Source organism: Tachyglossus aculeatus, chromosome 5 (genome assembly GCF_015852505.1).
Source record: "Tachyglossus aculeatus isolate mTacAcu1 chromosome 5, mTacAcu1.pri, whole genome shotgun sequence".
Taxonomy (NCBI): Eukaryota; Metazoa; Chordata; class Mammalia; order Monotremata; family Tachyglossidae; genus Tachyglossus; species Tachyglossus aculeatus.
The window spans coordinates 24870401-24878121 of NC_052070.1; the positions used below are offsets into that span (position 1 = coordinate 24870401).

At 43.0% G+C, this 7721-nt stretch overlaps 1 non-coding gene across 1 annotated transcript; it reads right to left on the reverse strand.

Moving 5' to 3' along the window:
• Nucleotides 1–4014: 4014 nt before the first annotated feature.
• LOC119929141 lies at nucleotides 4015–4152 on the reverse strand. The gene has a single exon (XR_005451280.1). It is a non-coding gene; the product is annotated as a small nucleolar RNA SNORA7 (small nucleolar RNA).
• Between the last annotated feature and the right edge of the window lie 3569 nt (nucleotides 4153–7721).

Genomic DNA, 7721 nt, shown 5'->3' on the forward strand with positions numbered 1-7721 from the left:
ATACCAAGAGGCACCTTCAGAAAGAGACCAAATCAACAGCACAATGAAGCTATTATTATTATTATTATTATTATTATTATTTGAAGTCAGAGGACCTGGGTTCTAATGCCCACTCCTCTATTTGTCTGCTTTGTGACCTTGAGCAAGTCACTTAACTTCCACGGTAAGCGCTCTATAATTGGTTAATTGATTAATTGATTAACACATTTATAAAATGGAGATGAAGACTGAGCCCCACGTGGGACATGGACTGTGTCCAATCTGATGATCTCGCATCCATCTCAGTGCTTAATGTAGTGCCTGCTTAACAAATACCATGAAAAAAATCTGTCACTTTCACATCAGTTTTTCAGTCTCACTTGCATTCATGGATTCGGTCTTTGTTCATTCATTCATTCATTCAATCAATCATATTTATTGAGCGCTTACTGTGTGCAGAGCACTGTACTAAGCGCTTGGGAAGTACAAGTTGGCAACATATAGAGACGGTCCCTACCCAACAGCGGGCTCACAGTCTAGAAGGGGGAGACAGAAAACAAAACATATTAACAAAATAAAATAGAATGAATATGTACAAGTAAAATAGAGTAATAAATATGTACAAACATATATACATATATACAGGTGCGGTGGGGAAGGGAAGGAGGTAAGGGGGAAGGGGGAGGAGGGGGAGAGGAAGGAGGGGGCTCAGTCTGGGATAAAGAGGTGACAGAGGTGAAAGATGAGAGAAGAGAGATGAGAGAGAGCAGAGAGATGGAGAGAGACAAAGAGGGAAGAGAGAGATGAAACAGAAGAGTGATGTTCAATCCAACAAATTGCAGCTGAACACATACCAAGATGCAGATATTTAAATCCACATTCATAGATGAGTAAAAGGATTGAAATTAAATAATGATCACAGATGTGTGCATTATTATTATTCAATTTTTATTAATAGCAATCATTATAATAATACTAGTGCTGGTATTCCTTAAGGGCTATGTACCAAACATTCCTAAGCACTGGGGTAGATACAAGAGGAGCAGCATGGCTTAGTGGAAAAAGCATGGGCTTTGAAGTCAGAGGTCATGGGTTCAAATCCCCACTCTGCCAATTGTTGACAGCTGTGTGACTTTGGACAAGTCACTTAACTTCTCTGTGCCTCAGTTCCCTCATCTGTAAAATGGAGATTAAGACTGTGAGCCCCCCCGTGGGACAGCTTGATCACCTTGTAACCTCCCCAGTGCTTAGAACAGTGCCCTGCACATAGTAAGTGCTTAATAAATGCCATCATCATCATAAAAAGGTCAGACACGGTGACTGTCCTACATGGGGCTCAATGTTTTAGTAGGCAGGACAACAGGCATTGAATCCCCATTTTACAGATGAGGAAACTGAGACCCAGGGAAGTTAAGTAGCTTGCCCAAAGTCACACAGCAGGCAAGTGGTAGAGGCAGGATTAGAACCCAGGTCCTCTGACTCTCAGGCCCTTGGGAGACTTGGCAAACAGAGACTTGGCAAACAGAAGTAGCATGGCCTAGTGGAAAGAGCACAGGCCTGTGAGCCACAGGACCTGGGTTCTAGTCCCAGATCGACAAAATTTATTGCTGCGTGAACATGGGCAAGTCACTTAACTTCTCTGTGCCTCAGTTTCCTCAACTGTAAAGTGGAGGTTCAATACCTGTTCTCCCTCCTACTTAGATGGTGAGCCCCACGTGGGGGACAGGGACTGTGCCTGACCTAAGTAACTTGTACCTACCCCAGTGTTTGATACATAGTAAGAGCTTAACACATACTATAAAAAAAAAAACAAATAAAAGTGTTTATGTTCTACTTTCCTTTAGAGATCTATAGGAATTAATGTAATACCGTTTCATACTATAAAATGGCATGATCAACGTATTATTTTTATATGGACAGGACTGCTAAAGTAGCTTTTTCCTGTGGCCTGCTGAGAACTTGAATTCCCTGGAAATTGTGGTCTTGACCTGGGATATAGTGGACTTTTTTTAAATTTCTTTACATGTAGTATTCAAAATTGACAGGATCTAGGTTCTGAGTTCCACCCTTAATTTTGCTACAACCGGTGACTTGGTCTAACTCTTTCTAGTTTATTAAAGTGATGAAGTTACTCCTTGTTTGTCTGGAATTAATTAGGGCCTGCTTATTAATTAGAAGTTCTTGGCTTACTTACAAGTCTCATTCTGTATAAATAAACTCAATTAAAAATATTTTTATTCATCTTAATTTTGCCTTTTTAATGAACAGATTTGTTTGATCATGAAAGTTTTGTGTTTCTGAAGAAAGTAAGAGAAATAGGGATTTCAGGAAAGAAAAATAAATTTAAAGATATATAAAGAACATCTGAGAGAAAAGGTTGTCCGAAAAGAATTCTATCAATAACCAAACCAATGAAGTCATACACCAAGTAAGAATAATAATTATAATGGTATTTGTTGAGCACTCACTACGTGCCGAGAATTATTAATAATAATGACGGTGATAACAATAATGGCATTTGTTAAGTGCTTTCTATGTGCTAAGCACTGTTCTAAGCTCCGGGGTAGATACAGAGTAATCAGGTTATCCCACGTGGGGCTCACAATCTTAATCTCCATTTTACAGATGAGGTAACTGAGGCACAGAGAAGTTAAGTGACTTGCCCAAAATCACAGCTGACAAGTGGCAGAGTTGGGATTAGAACCCACGACCTGACTCCCAAACCGATGTTCTTGCCACTAAGTCATGCTGCTTCACTGAAGAATTCTTCTCTGAATAATTGGACCAACCACTGGAGTAGAAACAAGATGATCAGGTCGTACACAGTCCCTGTTCCACATCGGGCAAAACGGTTCTAAATAGGAAGGGAGAACACGTATCGAATTCCCATTTTACTGTTGAGGAAACTAAGGTTTAGAGAAGTTAAAAGTGAATTTCCAAAAGTCACCCAGCAGACAAGGAGGGTAGCTGGGATTAGAATCCAGGTCGTCCAACTTCCAGGCCCAAGCTCATTCATTCATTCATTCATTTATTCAATCGTATTTATTGAGTGCTTACTGTGTGCAGAGCACTGTACTAAGTGCTTCCATGTTGCTTTCCAAAAAAAGAATTATTGAAATATCCCACAACATAGTGCAACATAGGAAGGCTGTGACAGAAGTGTGACTAGCAAAAGTGACATTTGGTTGGATTACAACTCTGGTCATCCTATAGTTTCTAGCACTTCCTAGTAATAATAATAGTTGTGGTATTTGTTAAGTGCTCATCATGTGCAAGCACTGTAATAAACACTGGACATGTCTTATGTCGTCGAGTTGTTTCCGACCCATAGTGACACCACGGATGCATCCACCTGCATTCATTCTGGTAGTGCATCCATAGAGTTTACTTGGTGAAAATACGAAACCGGTTGACCTGTTCACTCCTCGCCCTCGGCTTCAAGGCTGTCCATCACCTTGCCCCCTCCTACCTCACCTCCCTTCTCTCCTTCTACAGCCCACCCTGCACCCTCCGCTCCTCTGCCACTAATCTCCTCACTGTGCCTCGTTCTCGCCTGTCCCGCCATCGACCCCCGGCCCACGTCATCCCCCAGGCCTGGAATGCCCTCCCTCCCAATATCCGCCAAGTTAGCTCTCTTCCTCCCTTCAAGGCCCTACTGAGAGCTCACCTCCTCCAGGAGGCCTTCCTCTCTCCCTCGTCCCCCTCTCCATCCCCCTCATCTTACCTCCTTTCCTTCCCCACAGCACCTGTATATAAGTATATATATTTGTACATATTTATTACTCTATTTATTTATTTTACTTGTACATATCTATTCTATTTATTTTATTTTGTTAGTATGTTTTGTTTTGTTCTCTGTCTCCCCCTTTTAGACTGTGAGCCCACTGGTGGGTAGGGACTGTCTCTATATGTTGCCAACTTGTACTTCCCAAGTGCTTAGTACAGTGCTCTGCACACAGTAAGTGCTCAATAAATACAATTGATTGATTGATTGACCATTCCCTCCTTCTGCGCAGTAAAGTTGAGTGAGTTTTGACTTGTAGCAGATTGCCTTCCACTCGCTAGCCACTGCCCAAGCTAGGAATGGAAAGGGTACACCTCTGCTTGACTCTCCCTCCCATAGCTGAGACAGGTAGAGTACTGGAAACTCTCCAGGAGCGACCCCGACAGGGTACTTAGCACTAGTAGATACAAGATGATCAGATCCCACATGACATTCATGGTGTAAGCGAAAGGGAGTACAAGTATTGAATCCCCAATCTACAGATGCAGGAACTGAGGTACAGGGATATTAAGTAGCTTGCCCAAGATCGTATAGCCTTTAGGCGACAGAGCTGGGTTAGAAACCCAAATCCTCTCACTTCGAGGCCCATTTTCTTTCCACTCGGCCAAGCCGCTTCCCTATAAGAAGGGATTGAACTAGGACTCAACTTGGTGCCGCGTCCCCCAGCCAGTTAAATCAATCAATCAATTAATCAATCATATTTATTGAGCATTTACTGTGTGCAGAGCACAGTACTAAGCGCTTGGGAAGTACAAGTTGGCAAGATATAGAGACAGTTCCTACCCAACAGTGGGCTCACAGTCTAAATAACTCAATAGGCTGCTGGCCTGGTCCCCTGCTGCTGTGATGGGGGCAATGAAATGGCTACAGCCCTCCTTGGTCTGGAGACTGCCCCTGCCCTGGACTGTGGCTGGTTCCTGAGGATTAGTTCTTTGTCATTTTTTTTAATAAAAGAAAACAAATACGGAGCTACTCATTTTGTCTCCTCCACCTGTCCCGGGGCTAGGGACAGAGGGCCTGGGATCTGGTGAGGGGCTGCAGATTCTTCCCTATTTTCCCTGCTCCGGCCACCACTACAGAGCGTGAGCTGATGAGTTGGGAGGCGGACCTCAATCCTCCTTGCCCCAGCCAGCTTGGATGCCTTATAATAATTATAATAATAACTATTATTATTATGGTGCTTGTTAAGTGCTTACTATGTGCCAAGCACTGTTCTAAGTGCTGAGGTAGCTACAAGGTCATCATGGTGGACACGATCCCTGTCCCACATAGGGCTCGCACTCTTAATCCCCATTTTATAGATGAGGGAACTGAGGCCCAGAGGAGTGAAGTGACTTGCCTAAGGTCACACAGGAGATGTGACTGAGCCGGGATTAGAACCCATGACCTTCTGACTCCCAGTCACGTGCTCTATCCATTAAGCCATATGCTGCTTCTATCTGTCCCCTGTTGGGGTAGCATGATCTTTCCCTAGGAGCTGGGACAGAGCTGTTTTAGTTTATGACCTTCCCTGGTCTCGCACTCCAGTGGATAGTCTGTATCCCCCAATCTCTGGGTCTGGGATGTTTTTTTAATGTCGTTTTTTTTTTTTTAAATGATGTCTATTAAGTGCTTACTATGTGTCAGACACTGTTTTAAGGTCTGGAATAGATACGAGCTAATCAGGTTGGACACAGTCCATGTCCCAAATGGGGCTTCCAGTCATAATCCCCATTTTACAGATGAGGGAACTGAAGTCCAGAGAAGCAAAGTGACTTACCCAAGGTCACACACAGCAGAAAAGGGGCAGAGCCAGAATTTAGAACCCAGGTCCTCCGACTCCCAAGCCCATGCTCTATCCGCTGGGCCTTGTTGTTAACTTGGGTCCCTTCCTCCCAAGCTTCACAGAAATCCCTGCCTCCCTCTTCCCTGGCACCAGCCCCTGGGCAGAAGATAGACTTCATAATTTAAACTATGAAGCCAGCCCATCTGGAGCTCCTATAAACTACTTGTTTATCAGTTCATCTTGAAGGATTTCACCTGATTAATGTGCCACAGTGCAAAATGCACTAACACCATGGAACCCACCATAATATAATTCAATGGTTTTCTGCTTTTATTCTAAGAACATAAGTAATGTCACAATGGTCAGCTTAAACAGTCAACCCAGCTAAGTGATGACGTCGAGAAGTGGCATGGCTCAGTGGAAAGAGCCCGTGCTTGGGAGTCAGAGGTCATGGGCTCTAATCCCAGCTCTGCCACATGTCTGCTGGGTGACCTTGGGCAAGTCACTTAACTTCTCTGAGCCTCGGTTCCCTCATTTGTAAAATGAGGATTAAGACTGTGAGCCCCACGTGGGACAACCTGATCACCTTGTATCCCCCACAGTGCTTTACACATAGCAAGCGTTTAACAAATACCATCATTATTATTATTATTGTTAGTGGAAAGAGCATGGGCTTGGGAGTCAGAGGCCATGGGTTCTAATCCTTCCTCTGCCACTTAGCTGTGTGACTTTGGGCAAGTCACAACTTCTCTGTGCCTCAGTTACTCATCTGTAAAATGGGGATTAAGACTGTGAGCCCCACATGGGACAACCTGATTACCTTGTATCTACCCCAGCGCTTAGAAAAGTACTTGGCACATAGTAAGCACTTAACAAATACCATCATTATTGTTTTTAAGCTCTTAGTACAGTGCTCTGCACACAGTAAGTGCTCAATAACTACAATTGAAATATGATTCAATGAATGATTCTGACAGCAGCACTAAAGGATGTTTGATGGCACCAGAAGAGAATTGCCCTACTGTAGAGAAGCAGCGTGGCTTAGTGGAAAGAGCACTGTCTTTGGAGTCTGAGGTCATGGGTTCAAATCCTGGCTCTGTCAATTCTCAGCTGTGTGACTTTGGGCAAGTCACTTCACTTCTCTGTGCCTCGGTTACCTCATCTGTAAAATGGGGATTAAGACTGTGAGCCTCCCGAGGGGCAATCTGATCACCTTGTAACCTCCCCAGCACTTAGAACAGTGCTTTGCACATAGAAAGCGCTTAATAAATACCATCATTATTATTGTTATTACATACGCCCTCAACTTTAGAGATGGATCCTCTAACATTCCTAATTTTTCCTCCAAAAATCCTTCAGTCCATTCATCCACCAATCAATAGTGCTTCTATGAATAGAGCATTGTACTAAGTGCTTGGGGAAGTGCAATAGAATCAATAGATGGGATCCCTGCTGTCAGGGAGCTCAAATTCCAGTGGGAGAGACAGACACTAAAATAAATTACAAGTAGAGCAAAGAAGGGAAAGGAGAGCTGTACATGAGTATGTACTAGATATGTAAAATAGATGCATGAAAGTGTATGTACATGCCATATATCCCATTTCATCAATCCCCCTGTGAGATAGGGACTGTGTCTACCCCAGCTGTTTGGGATATACTAAGAACTTAAATAAAATACTGCATTTAAAATTTATCTTCTAACCCTTCTCTACTTCCCATCATCTGCCAGCCTATTGTGGATCTCATGTTCATGAATTTATCCAATCCCTTCTTGAACCTACAGGAATTTTTTGGTTTTCACATTTTTGTTTGGTAATGTGTTACATATGTTTAACACCTGTTGGGGGAACATTTTTTAAAAAAGGCCTTTGTGTTTGGTTGAAACCTGCCAATTCTGAACTGCAGTGACTTTCTAGTTTTATTGCTGAGGAATTTGGCACACAAAAATTCTCCTAGCCCACCCGTTTAAGATTTTGTAGACTTCAAACAGCCTTTATATACTCAAGCCTATACTCAGTCAATCTGTCAGTCAATGGTGTTTATTTAGTGCTTACTGTTGAACAGGACTGTCCTAAGTGCATGGGTGTATGCAATCCAAAAGAGTAGGTATAGAGGATCCCTGCCCAAAAGGAGCTTACAGACTAGAGGAGAGATATGTTAAAATAAATTACAGATGGATACATACATAAGTGG